Below are 19,436 nucleotides of genomic sequence, written 5' to 3' on the forward strand. Positions count from 1 at the left end.
CTCACTCCTTTTCATGCGCGCGAGCTCTCGCGGATTTTGAATCGATAGAATGACAGGCGATTGTGCCAAGCGCGGTGAATGAAAGAGGATGTGCGGTGGACAACCGCATATACACATACGAATATACGCTTATACGCGGCACTCTCCATGGGCTTTTTTCATATGAATATGCATGTGCGAGGGTCAATGTGCGCATCGAGCAACAATAGCCATGGGTTTAGAAAAATCTTGCTGGATACGCGCTCGCACGTTTATCCTCCCTTACACATTGCATGTGTGTAGAAAAATGGCATTTTTCGTGTCTACTATCTGCACACAAACACGTGGAGCCTGCGTCGGCTTGGACTGGGATGCTGTCGTCAAATATCCGAGATAAGAGGCACATAGACCCCTTCGCAAATGTAGGACATGAGGCATTAAAGCCTTCCTCTGATACGGAGATTCTATACGTACGTGGCACGTATATATGCCTGTAATAACCATTTTTCTGTAGTCGCGTTATTTAAACCGTTGCGCTGTCACCCTGTATCAAGATGCGTCTTCCTTTTTGTTACGTTTTTTCGCTTATATTCGAAAAAAAAAAGCAAAAATCGATATCCATGTGGTGAAAGTTGATCGCGCGAGATCGAGCGTGGCGTGGATGACGGAATTTTGGTAAAAAATGTCCAGCGTCGTTGACAAAGAAATAGTTGATATTTGTTCCGCGAGCTTCGAATTCGTTTAGAATCGATATTTTCAAGTGTCTTCGCAGCTACATTTGTACACGCGACGACTATTTTCCCGGTCTCACGCTCATTTCCGACACAAAATTATCATCTTCGATTCACAAATTGGATTGGGACAATTTGGTCCGATTGGGTGAACCGAAAGCCGAGATAAGGTCAGAGCTTAGAGATCGAGGGACTGCGGGGACGCGCTCGAAATAATCCTCCGCATATATACACATAAGAATCGCCAGAAATTTGGTCCAGGTGGTCGAATTGGACTGGCGGAGCATCCTCGGGATCTCTCGTGCGTTTTCATTCGCCCGAGTACCCAGAGAACATCAACGCAAACGATCAATTTTCTCTTTCAATCGAAAATTCGACCCTCCGGTTACTCCATCCCGGGAGATTTTCGTGCGGAAATTTCTAGGGTTGCGTTTTAATAATCCCGGGTGAAAATAATATCGACAATGGATTCGTGACCACGAAAAGTGGAGCATTGATTTATCTACTTGCGGTCGAGTTCATCGAGCGGAACCGATCAAAGCTACGACAACGTTGCTCCGAATTTTCCTAAACTCTTTCCAATCCCGTATATCTATATTTTTAAGCATATCCAAACCGGGGACCAGTGAGAACGAGCGGGAGAGAGAGAGGAAGCTCAACGCTCAATTCTGCGTGGAAGCTGGAGTTGCATTGCCCTAAGGGCCATCTCTGAGTGCCGTACCGTTGGTACTTGTCCTCGTACTACCCCCGGCTCTCCAGCCCCTCGTACATACGTATATTTATATAATACCACGTGTATATATTGCTACAATACTATATACACTTACATATACATGCGATATACATAGGAATATATACAGGACGGTGACGACGACGACGACGACGACGACGACGGTAGTTTCGCAGGGTGAGGGCGCACGAGAGAGAAAGGGAGAGGGCGAACAACCAGGGGGGTCGATCAATAACACGCTGCAGCGTGCTTTTCTACCCTTCTCTCTCTCTTGCCCTCTCCCTTCCTCCTTCCACTCCCTCCGAGCCCCCTTTCCATCCCTCTTTCGCTCTCTCTCTCGCTCTCTCCTCGGGAACGTTGCAGCCATTGGGATTTTCCTCTCCGCGCACTCACGGATTCGCGCGAATGCGCCGGAGAGAAGCCGCAGTTACCCAGATCGAGGAAAGTTGAAGAAAAAGTAAAGAGAGAATAAGAAAAGGGAGATGAAAGAAATGCTTGAACTTCGAGGCTGAGTGGGTGGACCGTACAACCAAAAGTCATTTAGGTAAGCCGGCTCTATGTTACCGAGTTCGCAGTCACGAGTATACTCATATAGTGCAGATTCGATCGGACAAACACCGCTACATAGCAATCTTGAATAATCGAATCATCGCGTCCGCTTTTTACCCCTTTTTTCTAGTCCACGAGACCCCCGTTTTCCAGCTGCGTGCTGTAAAAATTCTCCAACTCGATGCCCGGCGAGAGTGAATAAAATTCGAATTAGTCTCCTCGTCCTTCTCTTCGGCGTTCGCGCGCCCTCTTCCTCCTCTTCCTTTCAACCCTCCCGCTCCCTCAACCCTGCGATATGTACCTTCTACACCCTTTTCCGAAAGGGAAATAGTTACTCGGCGCATCGACATCACCGATAGAATTACAAATTGAGAGCTGAAATTTAATCGGCGAATCAAATTGCCACGTTAATAAGAGAGGCTCTCAATGCTCTTGCCGCACGGTATATCACACGTTAGTGAAAGAAGGAACGGCCGTTTCGCGGTGTGTCACGATTATTCGGGTCTTCGAATTATTGTTCAAAACTTTACAACGTCATTTATTTATTCGGTAAACTTTCGTGCTCGCAGAGCGAGACGGTTTCAGAACTCCGAAAATCCAGTTGAAAAAAAAAACAAACATGGAACGCGTGTGCAAGCATTTTATAAATTGGACTCGACCAGAGAACACATTTTTTATTTTTTCGATCAGCACATATTCCCGATATTTTCAAACTCGTCACACTCCCCCTAATCATAGCCGTGTGCAGGTAGTTAAAAAATATATAGACGAGGAGTCAGAGCATATTGGAATTTCAGAGTTTGTATTTTCCATCCCCGCTCGATAGGAACGAGGCGAGAAATAACAGAGGGAGAAAGCCCCGTCGGAACGGAGGAGAAAAAAAAATGTAATCGAACTGGGAAATAATCGACGTCGCAACTTCTCCAGTTCTCTGGCTATTTTCCAGTCGTTCTTTTATCGCGAGATTTATCAACGTTTGTTACACGCGAGGAAAGGAGGATACGACGCTCTCGGTTGCGTCACAGTAAATTTAATGGATGGAACAAGACACACGGTTGCCCTATTATCGAATATTGTTCGAGTTTTATACGAGCGGAGACACAGCGTCGACAGGATACACAGGTATAGGAAAGGAGAGAAGGTTTGAAAAAAAAGAAAAAAAATGGCAATGCGGAGAGCCGGTTACCGGGTGCGTTATGTCGTTACGCGTAACACGATCATTTTTCACGTCGCTTCACCGATCTCTCAACTTTCTACGAGCCTCTTGATAGCTCCCGTGCGCGTGCTAGCATCCTTACAGCTATGTACGTGCTGTACACACATTCATGTGTGCGAAGAGCCTCCCCCAATAGTCGGGTTCGAGTTTTCCGGGATAAAGAAATCATTGGATTTTGGATTGTGATAAGAAAAGACTTGGGTTATTTTTCCCTTGGATGCAGCGACGCTATTGAGATAGTAATTGATTGGTCACAGCCGATGCACGCGCGGTGGAAAGAACGCGGAGGAAGGGCAGAGCCTCCCACTAACGCCGCCGCACGGGATTGGTTATTACCGACGTTTCTCCTTCGCGAGTTACGCGATACAACAATCCCTGGAAGCTTTCCTACACGTACTGCATTTGGCCGGCGTACACGCGAACGCAAGCATTTCCATTTAATCCGTATTGGTACTGGGAGAGTTCGAGTCCCACGGGGCCGCGAATGCCGAAGTGATATATGACAAACGATTCAACACGCTGTAATAATCGGGAGGGAGAGAGAGAGAGAGAGAGAGAGAAAGCAGCGAGTGTCATTCATACTAGGCGGCGAACAAATCGCTTTCGCAGAAACTTTTGGTGCGATCATCGACACCATTAACCCCCGCCATCGACGATTCATTCTCTTCATGCTCTCGCTCCGTGCGACGACGAGAGCCTACAATGAGGCTTTTCAACTTCCGAATAAGCTCCTTTAAACTTTTCGCCCACTTCTCTCAGTCATTCGAGTTTCGCTCCTCTTTTCGACATTATGCTAAGTCGTTCGCGTCACGATTTTTTCCCTTCATCGATTCCTTACATTTGCCTCAATTATCGAACAATCGGGACTTCAAGAAGGCTGCAGTTGTATAAAATCGTGACACCCGCTCCAAAGGATCTAGCCAGAGCGGGATTTATAGAGACGAGAACACGTGATTTATCCGGAGCGGTCCACGCAGTAACTGGATCTCCCCAATTCGACTATGCGCGTATTTAAGTAGGATATCACGCATACCCGAGCGCTAAAGTGCATGCATATATCGAAGATGTGAAGTAACTGTAGAAATTAGGCAACAATATGGTGAGTCTTGGTAGGTTCAAAGGGTGAGAGGGTTGCTTGAATGCCAGAAAGAGGACAAGGAAGAGGGAGAGAGGAGAATTCATCGGTGAAAGGGCACAGAGGGATTTGAGTTGGCTCGAGAACGCTACGCTAGGCTGAAGGGATATCAAAAGCAAAGTCTATCGACCCGAGTGCACAAACTCCTCTCCGCTTCCTCCCCGCCTCCTCCATTCCCTCTTCCTCGCCCGCCGTCGTCCCTTCTCATTTTCCTCGGTGTGTGACCGCGTAGTCGTCGGCGAGGGAGAAAACTGCATTCTGGCACACGAATTTCGTCGTCGTGTGGTCGAGAGCTGTGCGCGATCTCAAGCCGGAGAAAGAGAAACAGAGAGATAAGGGAGCTCTCCGATTCGCTCTCGGTGCCTGTTTCTATGCGCGATTCCACCAGCCGGTGCCATCTACGAATGCACTATTTCGTGAGGGAGATGAAGAAGAGGCGAATTTAAGAGTCGTGCTTTTTCCCCCTTCCTCTCTTCCTTATTCTCTCTCTCTCCTTTTCTTTCTCACTGTGCTTGCACACACGGCACGCGCATTTCGCATGCAACGTGATTCATACAAGTTTCGTTGGCACGTGCGAGGGGACAAGAGCACGGAAGTACGAGGGCACGAAGAGGAAATAAGAAAAATCATAAAATGCTGCGAGAGTAGGAGAACCGAAGCGACCAACCGCGGGTCGCCCCAACGTACTCGATTATCCGAGCCATTCCGACCCAAATCTTCCGCTTTAACCCAAATATCCACCTTAAAAATGTCCCTCCGAAATACAGATTTGCATTCACCTCAGAATTATTGCCTCGAGACATTATTATTCGTCGGAGACAGCGAGATCAATTGATAAACTCCGTTCGCGATTACCGATTAGACAAAAAAAGGCCCATAAAAACAGGCAGTTGGAGTTGAAAAAACGTTACGTTTCCTCTGAATATTTAAGCATGCCGTGTAGCGCTCCGTGTTTTTTCTTCCTCGGATTTCCTGGAGGGAGAGAAGGAGAGAAGGATATAAAAAATGGAGGAGATTCGTGCCTGTGACACCGAACGCCTCATATATTTCAGCTTAAATATGAAATATGTACATGAAACACCTAACAAGGTGCTCTCACGCTTCTCCTCTCATTTTTCCACTCCTCCGAGACCCGCATTTCGTCAACTTTGGATGTGCATTTTATAAGTGAAAAGTAATAACCGTCGACACAAAAAGCGCCGGCTCGTGCCTCAATTTGCGACGAATAAGTAGGTGACGAAAGAAGCAAGAAAAGAACGTCACTGCATTTACCTAATTTATCTGCCTCGAAATATTATAATGTTGAGCTGTTGAAAAAAGCTCTTGCGAAAGTAATTTAAAAGTTGGGCAGAATATTGCCCGTGTTATTATTCGAATATTAGAATGTTGGTAATAGCAATAATATCAGGGACAATTTAAAAAATAATGGGAGCCGGTAGAACTCACGTGTGCGCTAGTATGGTAGTCGCACAGGTGTGCTTGACGGAAGGAAGTGGAACAGAGAGCGAGACCGCAAGCGGTTCATTGTCGAGACTTTTCCTCTGATTATTTTTTTTCTTTTTCCCGAACAATGCGCTAATTAAAAATAGCCCATACGCAGGGAAAACACAGCGTTAGTTGGCTTGCTCAAAGAACATTTTTTGTTCGCGATGAATTGAGCTTTTCGCTGAGATTTGAGAGAAGCAAAAAGAGAAGCGGAGGGAGAGCACGACTTGTATGTACGATTGAGGTTGGAAAAAAGGAGAAAAATAATAACAATATGGCGCATTGACGTAAATCAGAAATCTCGAGGCGAGACTACGTGCATGAGCGAATTTTTCCTCTCTTTTTTTTTCCCCCCAAGTTTATGTTTTTTCTTCTCACCAGCTCTAAATCCTCATAAAGTTGTTCTATAAATTTCAAGCAAGTGGACCGTGAGAGGAGAGGGTTGAGAAAAACAAAAGGGATTCTTCTCTCACATTGTGTCTTGAAGACACACGGGGAGAGAAAGTCTTCCGGCAATAAAAAGCAATTATTTTGTTGCACGAGAAAAAAAGATGCATGGATCATCCACGAGGCGTTCATTCTTTATTTCTTATTTTTAATAACATAATTGAAAAACTCGAGTCTTTTAATCTTGAGAGAATATCATAAGAATTCTTTTCACGTGGTTATTCTAGAAACGTTTGGGAAAATAACTAGTTTTTTGACTCAGTTTAAGAGGTATTTTGCGAGGTACTAATAAAACAAAAACGGTAAAAAGATACTCAAATGACTGTACTGATTTTTGGCGAGCATTTTGAGCTCGCATTTTATTTCCATCCAATTAATTTCTTGCAAAAGTTTCTCTTTCTTTCTCTTCTCATTTACTGAATTTACTCTCGTTTCTTTGTCCATCTCTTTCTCCCCTCCTCCCTCTCACACGATCCTCCCTCTCTTGCTATTTCTTTGTATACGTTGCTGAAAGCTCGGTTCAGGGCTGCTGGTTAATTAGCGTCGCGACCGCCCAACAAACCATCAGCACTTGCGCCTCTGCGTACTCGCCCCGGTCGAAGGAACTCGAGATGTGGGTTCAGGGGCACGAGGGGCAGAGCGAAATAACCGCATAGAGATACGAAGAGTGAGAGAGAGAGGGAGGAAGAGAGTCAGAGAGAAAATGTGAGAGTACAATGCACTCCATTTGTCGATTGTGTGCTCGATGACACATTTCTATACAAGTAAATACACACGGACAGACGCACATCCTCTCATGGACGTGCACGTATGTGCACAGATACACGTTTCTATAATTTGCTGGTAGGAAAGTTATGAGAGATATGTTCTACCAATTCCGCGGCGTCCTCTCACAGTTTCTATATCTCACGCTCGTCCAACAATTAATATCATTAGCCTTGGTGGAAACGCGGCGTACATCTCCCTGCACAGGCTCGAGCCCAACTGTTCAGCCTCGCCCTTTCTCTCGCTTTATTTACATAGGCGCATAGATATGTATATGCATGGATATAGATAGATGTGGGTGTCTCGTTAAACTCATGTTTTCGAGAGAGCTCGTGAACGCCGGCGATAAATGATCCGTTGACGGGAGCATCACCATTCCTCGCGACTCGAGGGCTCTAAATATTCTTCTCCTCTCGTCATAGCGTCGTTCTCTTTCTCCGCCTCTCCCATACTCTTCGCACTGTATTTACAATGGCCGCCAAATAAATTCCCTCGATTTCTCCTTCTCCGGAGATTCTCCGCATTCGTATTTACGAGGAGATAATTTTTGTCTCGGTGCGGAAAAAAAACGCGGGGGCGATCCTTACGCAAGAGCTTTTTAAGGAATGTTTAAAGCTGGGTCAAGTGCCCGGGCCCTGTCGCCGTTTCTTAACTCGCTGGGGCACAAAAAGCATGTCGGAGAGATTTATTTTCGGTGGTTTGTTGTCGCTGGTCGCTGCTCTTGTACACCGCTCCATTGGTTCTTGAGGTTAATTAGCATCGGGAAATTGAGGTCAAGATATCGCTGTACGGCGATAGAGAGAGAGAGACGGCGAGTCAGACGAAAAAACTCAGCGTCGGAGACTCGACGCACGACAAACCGCGCGCGGAGGCGAAATGGTGCTCGGGGCCACAGTGGCGTCTTGACACCAATCGCAATTAATATCGCTTTACGAGCGAACCCGGACAGCCATGTCGAATCGATCGAAAGCTGATCAAGCTGATCGCACATGAGGCACATGTAACACGTACGAATGTGTGTATCGCGTAGATAGGGACATAAAGCGGAGTCGGTAAAGGGAGACTATAAAGGGAGGAGGAGGGAACGGAGGACGAGACGCGGAAGATGAAGGGTCGGGAAGGAGCAAGCAGACCCGAGAGTGTCCAACATCACAGAGAGAGCTATTTGGAATGCAGAGCAAGCGCTCGCTACACTCCGTAGATGGGGCCCTTTGCCCTTCTCAAGCGAATTAACGAGACTCATCTGTGGACGCGTTTACCGCTGCCTCCTACTCGATCTTCGCCTCCGCCAACTTCTCTCAAATCTTTGTCACGACGCTTCCGGTCTTGTAACCCCATAGAAAAAAGGGCTCAACGACGTCGGCACGGATACCAAAGTTCTTTGGGCTCCGCCCTTTTGTTTCGCTTCTCGACATATCTCGCTGTCTTTGTCTAAACACCGATTCTTCATCGCTCACTCGCTCTCTCCAGCGATTCATCTTGCATCTCTCACTCTCCCGAGCCGTTGCCGCCCTCGCGTCCCTGACGCTCGCTGCTTCTACTGCTGCTAATTGATTGACACGTCGTCGCTGTGGCAGGCACCACGCGTCAATCCATATACCTATATGTGAATAGACGTCCTATCGCACTCGTCGTTCCCAGCATGGAGAGAGCCGGAGAGAGAGAGAGAGAGAGAGAGAGAGAGAGTGCACGAACACGAGAGGAATGGAGTGGAGGGATGAGCGTGGAGTACAGCAATGCATCATTGCAAGCAACGTACTATGGGTCTCTGGTGCATATACAAATTTGGCATATTCAATGATTGGTCGTGCCGACGAGGAAGGACGAGGAAACAACGGAGAGGAGAGCCCGGAATGGGAGGGAAAGGGGGGGAGACGCCGAGAGAGGGTTGCTCACCAGGCCGGGCTTATTACCATTCAAATGGGTTTGCGTGTCGTCGTTGTTGGCGTCGCGTGACAGCGCGATCCCGCGGCTCCCTGTACCGGAGAGCACACAAGCAGCCCCCTCACTCTCTTGTATTCTCCACGTACTATGCCATTTGTCGACTGTATACGAGGTTTCCCGAAAACCGCGCCTAAACTCCGATCGAGCGGGCTAGTTAAAAATCAAAGTTTGAAAATAAAAAACGACCGCAGTCGTTTTCCCATCGGATATCCAAAGCTGCGGAGATATCACTCGAGATTGGTTGTGGTTAATCCGCGCCTGCTGATAACCGGATCCCGCTTTTTCCACTTCGCACTCCCTCGCAACGCATCCGCTTGGCCGATTAATATTTGGAGGACTGAATTTAGGAGGAAAAAAAATGACACGGAATCTTCGAATTTGAGAGCTTCGCGATCCCTCGTGCTCCCACCTGACGAACGCCCTGAGGAAGGGTTATCTTATCGAGCGAACGGTGCAGCGCAACAACGGCCGGAGACACACAAACGCGGGATGGGAAAGCTGGCACGCGAGAACGGTTCAACGGAATGAACGGTCTGGAAAGTCGTGCGACGTAATAAACTTCACTGTCGTACTTATTCGTACTTTTATTTTCGACGGTTCGTTATTTTCGACGAAGCCTCGACGAAGGAAGACGGAACAAGGGAAGGAGCGAAGAAACGCAGAGAGTTTTGTACCGGGCGGTACGTTTTTACCCTAAACGGAAACACAAGCCCTTGGCAGGTTCGTCTGGAAGAAAATTATCATGAATTCTCTTGGAAACAAGTTGTCCGATAGTTCAAGAGTCAAACGCAGTTCCGAGGACCAGGAAATCCGTGAAAAATCTCAGCCTCTCACCAGCACCTCCAACTTTCTCGCTCGTTCGAACAAACGTATTACCGAGCAGCAGCCAAGAAGAAGTTGGAACGCGGCGGAGTACAAGATCCAAACGGAATTATTCATTACGCCGGAGGATCGATTTGAAGCTCCAGATGTTGAATATCTCAAGGAAGGAACCGATGACCAATGCGGCTTATTTGCGGGGCTTACAATTATTGCATGAGAAAGATCTTTGGACTATGATGCTTTCCCGTCGCTTTATTCACGCCCGTATACCCGCAATTAGCCGTCACTAATTAATTCACCAAAGTAGCACGCATATATCTGTATTTAAATATATACGTATATGGGGCTCAGAAGCAGCATAATGATCAACCTGGTTAATTGCTCTACGCGCCAAACCCTCCCTCCCCATACCATGTCCCCTTCTATCTAATATACCAGCCACAGTAGAGATCCTCCGGGCTACATATAGTGAGATAAAGAGAATGGGATAGATGGAGAAAGGGGGAGAGAGAGAGAGAGAGAGAGGAGAGGGAGAGTGTGAATGCTGCAAGAAGATATCCAACAACCCTTGCTCTCTCCTTGGGGCATCGAGCACAAGGAAACTTTCTAATGAGCTATATCAAAGCCATTTTCCCGGCACGCACCGAACCAATTCGCTGTTTATGCGTACACAACGCGACTGGTCACGCTTTCGCGATCATTTGTGATCATTTGCACTTAAAATATTGAGAGGGCAACAAAGTTTTCATGATCTGTCGATCGATATTTTTTAATCAACGGGCTAATATGCACCGGGTCACTCGAGTTTCTTTTCTGCATGACTTTTCGAAAAGAGGCCACATGGAGGGGTGAGGGGATGCGAGGGGTAAAGAAAAATGGAAAAACCGGAGGTGACGAAAGTGGTAAAAGTATATGAATGACTCGCATCGTTTGCTTCCACGATGGGAATGTGAACAAAAAGACCTGTCAAAATGTTGGGCTAGACACGTTGTGAAAGTGTGAATAGAAAAGTCTGCTTTCGTGCTCCGCTCTCTGGCAATTGGTGCAAAAGATATACATTTTTTTTCTAGCAAAAATCCGAGTATCGGTTTTTTTCTATGATTTAACGATGATAAAAAAAACTGACGATGGGCTGTAACGAAAAGCAATTGAATAACGAAAAAAAAAAAAAAAAAAAAGTGAACGAGACACCAACTCGAAGGTAGTTTGTCTGTAATCAATATTGCCTTTTGAAATTTCATTTTTTCGTCCCCCTTCCTCTTTCCCACGCCTTCGGAAAAGCTTATACGCCATGATGGTCCCGAAGGGTTGGTGTTGCCGATGCCCCAGTCGACTGATCCAACAGCCAGCCTAGGGATGCGAGATTAAATGGCTCGAGAGGAAAACAAAAGCTCTCCCGATGTACTGTCGCATCCCCCAACCCCCTTTTCCATTCTCCGCCCTCCCCCCGCTCCCTCTTTTTACCTTTTCTACGCGCGACACACGCTTTGAGTGTATTCGATCAACCGATCGACGCGAATAATTTGTGTTTTACGCTCAAACGCCCCACGGAGAAAAAGGCAGTAACGGGCGGGGAGGGGAGGGAGCACTCTCACGTTACAGCAGCGAGAAACGGGTTGCGAAACGCGATGAAAAGTGTACTTCGCATATTTTTTCTTTTTTATCCGATTTTTTTACAATATCGAATATCCTACATGGTTTCGAGATTTAATATCGTGGAAGAAAAAACGCCCTAAAGGAACGCGAGCGGAAAAAAAACATACCAGAAATTATGAAAACGCAAGGACTTCCGCGGAAATGAAATTCGAGTTAGCGGACTCCGCGCAACCGGTGGCAAAAAAAATGGCTCCGAAAAATTTCGTTACTCATCTCCACGTAACGTTTTTTTGCACGGGAACGTCAAGCCCGGAGATACCGAAGTGAAATAAGCTGCGCAGTACGAATGAAAAAAAAAAACTGGAAAGCAAAAAATTATCCTCTTCGTACTCTTCTAAAATAAATTCCAACTTTGATACAACAACATTGTATTTTTCTTGTTATTTCCATCTCCTTTTTTCATAAGTAGAGTTTATGAGAAGTCGCGTATAATTACTGTTCTCTGAGTACTCTTAATTATCGCGCTTTTCTTTTGTGTATCGTGGAAACAGAGAAAATCCCGTGAAAGGTAACAGCGGAGCGCGCATTGTAATTTCATATTTATTATTTTCTCTTGTTCTTCGATATTTCCGGTTGTATACGGAGCTTTTAGTACTCACAATTGAATCCTTGTGCATATTCCGTGAATGAGGCTGAATGAAAAATTATGAAAAAGGTCAAATTCCATTCGACTTGGCGGAAAACCTCTGCCAGTTTGCGTTTTAATCTTTTAACAACTGACTTGTGTGTATACTATAACGCCGAAGACACTTTGGCTCGAAAAACATATGATAGGACGAAAATCATAAATTTTTCTCTCACTTCTTTAACCTCATAATTTAATTTTTTTCTCAAATAAATGGCCCCATATATTTGACAACGCGGTGGTTCGACCTTCACAGCGTTATATCATAATTACTCATTTTCACGATTTATTAATGACACTCCGGGACGTGATAAATTTGAGCAAAATTTCGAGTAAAATTCCCATGGCCGAAAGAGGGAGCGAGAGAGCATGAGATAAATATTGGACAGAGCTATCGGCTGGGCGTTATTGGAAGTGTTAATTACGAGAGGGCGCGAGGGTGCACGGCTAACTGCATCAGCGAATCGATAATATTGGTTTCGCGATAGCTTTTTCAAAGTAGCATTAAAAAAAGAGGGCACAAATTGAATTATTTTATTCCAATAGTGTATATCCGAGTGAATAATTCAATCGTAACGATTGAGATGTTGATAAAAATGAGAATTGTACAGCCCCATCGAAAGATATACTCCGTGAAATTTGGAGGTTGTAAAAAAAAGAGGTGAAAGAGCGAGAACGATAAGGGAGAAAGGGCAAAAAAGCTGAGTGATATAGGACAGCTTTCGGACGGAGAGGCTCGAGAGTGAGATGTACACATAAATATAAACGAAGCTTTTACCAAGATTAAAGAAATGCGGGAGAGGGTTACTGGCCTGACCGTTGCCTGACTCTCTTCTCTGTCTCCCTCATTCTCTATTTTTGTCTCTCTTGCCTGGCAAAAGTTCAAAAAACGCTTGCAATATTGATTGTCCATATGTATACATAGAAATGGCTCTTTTGCAAGCGATTCGCATCCTAACTACTCCCCAGTGACACGACGGAATAGCAAATCCGGCAAAGGGAAAATAGGGAATTTCGAGTTGGAGGACTCGTCTCGATCTTCCATACAGGGATTATAAAAAAAAAAAACAGACACGCACATGCTCAATAGCGGCACGGCCCGTTCGACAAATTTTTAAACCCTTTGAAAAGTGCTTCTCCCGGTGAGAATCTTTTGAGTAGTTGGCAACCTCGTTGACGTGTGCGTGAATACAAATAAACAAGTTTTAAACTCGCAGCGAATAATTGCAATTATTCGAACGATAAATAACGAAGCCTCCGCGTTATGTGAAAACGTTTTTTATTCAATTTTTTCATTATAAGCCCGGCGAGAGAAAAAAATTCGTATCGCCTCAGTGTTCGGAATTTCGATAAAATTAGAATATCAAAATCTATTGTTGTTTCTTTTTTCATAGTTGAAAAATGATCCGAAAATGGTAATTCGATAGAAAATCTCGTCGAGTTTCGTTCGAGATTTATTTTACTTTGACAAATTTGATAATCCAAACATTTCGGTGAAAATCTTCTTGTAGCTCCGAACAGACCGATCCCTCGACAAAATACAATGGCATCGTAAACTCTGACCATTTGCATGTATAAACCCATCCATAAACCGTTCCGATATTCCTCACAATTCAGCTACGAACCACGAACGTGACAAAAAAAAAATCGTTGCATCTCACGCTATTTCCATCCGCGTTCTCTTTTGTATCACTTGAAAAATCATCACCAGTAATTTGTGACCGCGTTACGAAAATATTGCGGGTATAAAAACAAGATTTTTTTTCCTCTTTTTCATCGAATTCGAGTAATTCCAGATGAATGGACATTTTTTAGCAGCTTCACAGCGAAATTCGTGGTTGCAGCCTCCGGATAAACTCGGCCAAAATAACAGCATTCCGTGCAAATATTTCTCTACCGAAATAATATTTTTCGATAATTGTTTGAAATGCGAATAACGGATTCATGCTGACACGTGGATATCGAAATTTTATATTCATTCGATAAATATTTCATCGCCGTAACGAATTTTATTTTTCGAGTCAGATAATTAACTGTCATAAATCTTAAAAATAAGTCGGTTTCATTTCTGTGTAATGAAATTGGGGAGGGAAAGCTCATACGTGTGAATGTGGAGAATTTTCAACCTGACATTTTTATTGGTGCCGTTGTCGTCGTCGTTTTCGAAACACCGAGAAGATATCGGTGTAGCAAAGATTTGATACTATCAGATATTCGAATAAGTAACCGCTCCTTGAGGAATCCTCGTCGTCACGTCGATCCTTGAAGAGGTGCCTCGATGGAAATCGACTTCGAGTCGATTTTACTCTGACGGCACAGACCGAGTGCTCTCTTTCCGTCGATGGCCAAACGACAAGTCTTCTCTTTCCTCAATTTCGGGTTTCCCCTTCTTCCCCTTCCTCTCTTGCTATATATTTACATCGTTACATGATCAAGTCCCAATTCATAGTTCCTCTCGGTTTTAGAATGGACAATTTTTCACTCTCCCAAAAATACGAAGGGGGAAAAGAAAATAATTCATTAAAAGTGCAATAAAACGGTTCTCTTCGTTAAAACCATGCCGAAGCTCTTCGTTAAATTAACGAACTTTTTCTCAGTGCGGCTTTTTCTAGCTGCGCAGAGTAACGAGAGTGTTCGTTGCCACGAAGTACAAACAACGTTGACGTTGAATTTTTCACAGGCACATTTGCTTTTTCTATTTTCGTTGGTCTCTCGAAATGTAGTGGTTGAGGACAAAAATTGAAAAATTTTTGACTCCGGAGATAAATTGTATAAAGCCCAGCCACGCTGTTTCGAAATAGTGAAATTGATGAATTTAACCTATCTAAGGGGACGAGGAGTAAAAAATTGACGTATCTTGGTGCCCGCACCCTCGGCTCCATATGCATAGAAGAATGAGTCAAGGGATGCCGGGTGACCCTGTCCATCGTGGCGGACCTATGCGAATTTTTTTCCTCCCTCAGGATTTATATACTTTCTTTTTTCGTCGCTTTTTTTCGTAACGCAGCGCTCGCCGTTAGTATTCATGACGTGGGCTTGAATTCGTAATTTACCGACGTGACAAATACGAGGCCAAGTTGTCAAACTTTGCCCCTTTACGTAAAGACCGTTCCATGTGTTGTATACCTATCCATTATTCAGTACTAATTTTTCATTCATACGAATAAATGAAACAGAAAACGAAGGTGAAGAACGCCGTGCGAATGACAAACGGGAAAAGAAAATAGCAAATTTCAAACTTTCAATAAAAGAAAAAATTTATCCGATTATTTCGAAGGTGTTTTTATCTTTATGAAAATTGACAACGCCGAAAACAGCTGAATTTTCAGTATTAGCATTTTTTTATTTAATAACGTCGTTGATAAAAAATTGTGATAAATGTATGAAAAGCAGGTCGTCCGTGACGAAAAACACGAGGATCCGGGAGCCACTTCACCGTTCAGAGTACAACGAAATTTATGTCACGTATTATATCACCATTTTTCATAGTGCTAGAATTTCTACGATCTTTTTTTATTCTGTGGTAGGGACATTTGTGGGCGTATGAAAAATACGAAGGAAGAAAGAAAAGTTTGCGTTTCGGGAATACGTGGAATTAAATAGGGTTGATGCTGATATTCCACGAGGAAAAAAAACGACCGAGGGCTCGAATAAAAAAAATGAGTAGGACTCTGGCTCTCGTTAAGCCTGGCAATCGTACGCGAAACGTCCCAGAGCACAAAATACACCCACACACACACACACACACACACACACGTCCACAGTTACGAAGCACGATTATTACTCTCGGACGATACTAGATCTGCAATAGCTGTACGCGCTATAAACTCTCAGATCGAAAGAGAGAAGGAGAGAGGGCAAAGACGAAAAGAGCCGAGGAGAAGAACGAAGATCGCAACATCAAAAATATATCTGCCTTAACGAGCTTTGAACGTAAACGTACCCATCACCATCAAGAGCTCTGTGAGCCATAGCTCTAGTACGTAACCACTACCACCGCAGCATATTCGTACCAAATACAGGCTGATTCATTCCAGCCACTACAATCACAACTCTAATCAACAGAATGCTTGAAAAACCCAGAATAAATAACCACAAAAAAAACAATCCAATATTCCTAACTGGTGTTTTGATTAAGTAAAAAACGTACAAACGATCGTGCAAGAAAAGACTTTTTTGTTCAGAGGATAACATTAAATTCGTGTACTCATTGAGGAACGGCTGGAGACAAACTGAACAGCTGTTGATGAGCTACGATGGTCAATTGAGAAGAAAAATCGTCGTGGTTACGAAATGCATGAAACTTGAGGTTCAACAATGAGGTCACTCGCTGTAATGTTTCAGAGATATTTCTTAAAAACAAACTCGTATTCCACATATGCTGCACGTCCTCTGTGGCCCTCGTTTGCCACCAACTGCTTACCCATTACCGCCGCTGGAGTGTTCTCCGCTCACTCCGTTTGAGATTCATTCGCGGATAGAAATTCGGACGAATCAAATAGACCCGAGTGAAAATTGAATGATTGCGCGACGACGCCCCTCAGTAACCCCTCGTTTTTCCATCCCTCAGCGAGAAGGCTCACGTCGCCCACTTTGCGAGAGCAGACTGTACATAATCCGGATATATGTGTTTGTAGGTTAGGATTACATGGACGGAGTTGAAGGGGGAGAGCGAGAGGAACACTCCAAGACAGATGCAAGCTGGGTGCGATAGGGAACGAGGAATTTTACGTTCGCGACGAAATGAGCGACTCGAATGCGAGCCTCTTGAATTGAGGATGCGAGTATTCCATCCCCGTCGTTGAGCCCGGCAACGGTTCGTACATAGGAACACCGCTCTACTCACTTTGCCTTATCCCAGAGTATGTAACGACGGGAACAAGCGCCTGGCTACGGGGGCGCATTAAAGTATTATACATATATATGCCAGGATCTAAGTCGTTTAATGTACCCGAAGGATTAACGTGTGTTTGTCCCTCATCCGTACAGGTTCTCGCAAAAATTTGACCCACGGTTTGGAGGATCGATAAATCGTACGATTTCGAAGAGAAGGATCCTTCGGATCCGCACCGTTTCCGGCGCGCAGCTGATCAGGTGCGCCACGAAAATGGCTCGCCCATCAAGCTCCAGTGAATCGCCATCAGCGATCATTCGATGTCTCGGCAACTAAGCTTCGTCGAAAGATAACGGTAACTGCACATTTTCCACTTCCCAAAGAACTCTAACTTCTTCAAAGGATCTCTTCGATTTAAGGAAGTTCATTTGGTACGAAGTTAGTCAAAAGAAAAACTATTGTGTGAGTTTGACAACGCGATGACCTCGTAACTTGTACTGTCTGTACAACTGTTATTGACAGAATTTTTCACGGGCGTAATTAAAGCGTGGCAAGAATGTCTAAAAAAACAAGTTTTTATCAATTACATCCATATTTTCTCACCCGTCTTTCACATTTTATTGCAAGTCCCTAGTGTGAGTTGCATCGATCGGGAAACGAAGTATCCGGCTTGAAAAAGCGCGCGGTTGCAACGTTGCCATCATGAAAGTAACATACGACTTAACCTCCCAATAGTCACGATTTTTGAATAAAAAAATCATTAATTCCAAACTTTATAAGTGTTGAATAGATTTTACGAAGCTGTGAACACATTCTTCAGATATTTTTCCATCACTCATCAAAGTTTCTGCAAGAACTGTTTGTCGATGCCTGCAAATTTCATATACAACGAGAGGAAAAGCACTGAAACCCGCGAGAGACCGTGTTAGTTTGGAGAATCCCTTTTTATTATTCTCTCCCGAACAAAGTATCCTCGGGCCTTGAAATTTGGACAACATTTATTTAATTATTCATTACTGTATTCAAATGTTTAAATCGAAATCTCTCTCTTAATTCGATTACCAGACGAGCTTCCCTACAAATTCTCCTACATTTATACCAGTCGAATAACGCGTTTGTTCCCAAATGGACAAAATGATACGGTACACATATAATGAATTTTACTTGTTGGTTAAACCCCGGCTATTATATGGTGGAGGTAGAAGCAGTTTATAGAAATCTCTCCCTGCACGCTACTGAGGACAACGACGCGAAGAAGACCAGCCCCGCGTATGCCATTCACATTTAGTCGACATTGCAGTACGACAATGTACACGTGTGTACTGCACCAAGTTTCCTCGCTCATTCTTCCCTCACTCCCTTGCTGTCTCTTTCTCGCCCACTGATATACACTACATTGAAGAGCAGCTCTCCCGGAACGCAAACTCCTCAATTTACAACCAACTACACATTAACGGGCATATAAGCTCTTCTGTATACGTAAGTTAGAATCCTGGCTCTATCTTTCTCCCTAACTGTACGTATGCGTGTATATATTCCGAGTTGGTAGTGATAACCCTTTATTATGGTGAACGCATATACGGCTCTCTTATAGATTACCTTGTCGAGATGGCGCTCAATATTTGTGTGTGAGTGTGCTACGCTCTCTGAAACTAAAAGGAAAATGGGGAAGATCTCCTTTGAGAATAGTGGAGATGCTGCTAAAGGCTCTCTCAGTTAGCGCCTTCCAAATTTCGAGGCTTCTAATTATTTCATTTTTAGGATCGATCTCTAATCATTTTTCCTCCAAATACGAAATACTTTATTTATCTTGACATTCGATCCGGTGTTAATTGCGGAGCTTCGGGATGGAATTGAAGATGCTGAAACTCGGGTGGCCCGACCTCTTGAAAAGATCGAAACAGTGCCCTCTGAAATTCATGAAACATCTACGCAAACGTACGGGATTGTAACATCTACGGAATTAATTTGAACATAAAAAAAAGACGAGGGAGAGCAACGGAGAGAAAAATATTAGTGACAGTCAGACATTTCGGGATAATTTTCATTTTGAGCTAGAATAAACGGTTTCTCTGCTTTTTGTTTTAATAATAAAAGCGAACATGTTGAACAGCAGGGTGAAAATGGCGGAGGGATTCTGACAACGGGAGGGAGAGACGCGTGTTCCATTTCGCTTATTTGCGATTCAGCCATTAAAGTTCCGAGCTATTAATCATATCGGATGTACGCTCTTCGACGCTCTCTCTCCCTCCTGCTGCATCACTTTTCTGACTGCACTGTTCCGCTACGCCAACCTTAATACATACAGCAATCTATAATTTTATAATTGCTTCTACCCTCGAGTTCGCAAAAGCGACGAGTTTTCACTGGAATTTTTAATTTTCCTTGACATGACGTTTCAATTATTCGTACTCGTCGACTATTTCCCTACTGGCAGTGCGTGCGCAAGAATGCACCCAAAAAATGGATTGTAAATTTACGATTTTTATGAATGTTTGTGTATCCGACGTGCTATCAT

The 19,436-nt window shown here is 44.3% G+C and overlaps 1 protein-coding gene and 1 long non-coding RNA gene across 5 annotated transcripts in view; one reads left to right on the forward strand and one right to left on the reverse strand.

The window, feature by feature from the left end:
* The window catches only part of LOC122412882 (uncharacterized), a 41,669-nt gene extending 24,546 nt beyond the window's left edge, over positions 1 to 17,123 (forward strand). The window contains exons 2-3 of the long non-coding RNA XR_006261446.1: positions 16,722 to 16,900; positions 17,074 to 17,123. This is a non-coding gene — a long non-coding RNA (uncharacterized lncRNA). The remainder of the gene's footprint in view (positions 1 to 16,721; positions 16,901 to 17,073) is intronic.
* Positions 1 to 19,436, reverse strand: part of Sema1a (semaphorin 1a) — a 91,304-nt gene that overhangs the window by 35,229 nt on the left and 36,639 nt on the right. The gene's annotated exons all lie outside the window — the stretch shown is intronic.

The sequence above is a fragment of the Venturia canescens genome, chromosome 7 (genome assembly GCF_019457755.1).
Source record: "Venturia canescens isolate UGA chromosome 7, ASM1945775v1, whole genome shotgun sequence".
NCBI lineage: Eukaryota > Metazoa > Arthropoda > Insecta > Hymenoptera > Ichneumonidae > Venturia > Venturia canescens.